The sequence below is a fragment of the Buceros rhinoceros genome, unplaced genomic scaffold (genome assembly GCF_000710305.1).
Source record: "Buceros rhinoceros silvestris isolate BGI_N320 unplaced genomic scaffold, ASM71030v1 scaffold14537, whole genome shotgun sequence".
Classification (NCBI taxonomy): domain Eukaryota; kingdom Metazoa; phylum Chordata; class Aves; order Bucerotiformes; family Bucerotidae; genus Buceros; species Buceros rhinoceros.
In genome coordinates, this window is record NW_010424077.1 from 9617 (window position 1) to 10125 (window position 509).

Below are 509 nucleotides of genomic sequence, written 5' to 3' on the forward strand. Positions count from 1 at the left end.
GGCCGGTGGCTCTTCAACATTTTCTCTTCTCAGAGACTATTGTAGGAACTTCAGGCTTTAGATCTAGAGCTTTAAATGAAATATAAGACCTCATCCCGGCTAGAATGGCCAGCACCTTCTGCCCTCCATCTCTGACATGGTAAGCCAGGAGCGGGTGCTGTGCAGGGTGAACCTTCCCCGAGCAGGGGCAGAGGCTCAGCTGCCCCCGGCTGCCAGTGCTGCTCCAGCAGCGTCTGCTCTGAACCTCTCAGCAAGATGCCCGAGATTCTGGGGGAAGATCAGGGAATTCAGGTCCTGGGTGTCATCACAGTAACCCCAGAGCTGGTGCTGCCACCACAGCACCTGCTATGCTTCCCCCCAGCCCCAGCTGCGATGGAATCTGCTCCAAGGGCTCCGTTCTGCTGCCGTCACTCGAGCAGGTGTTGTGGGGGCATGTCCATGAATTGCCCTTTCAGGTCCCGCTGTCGCTGCCACTGTTTTTGGTTACGGGGCTGAGATGAGCTGACGGG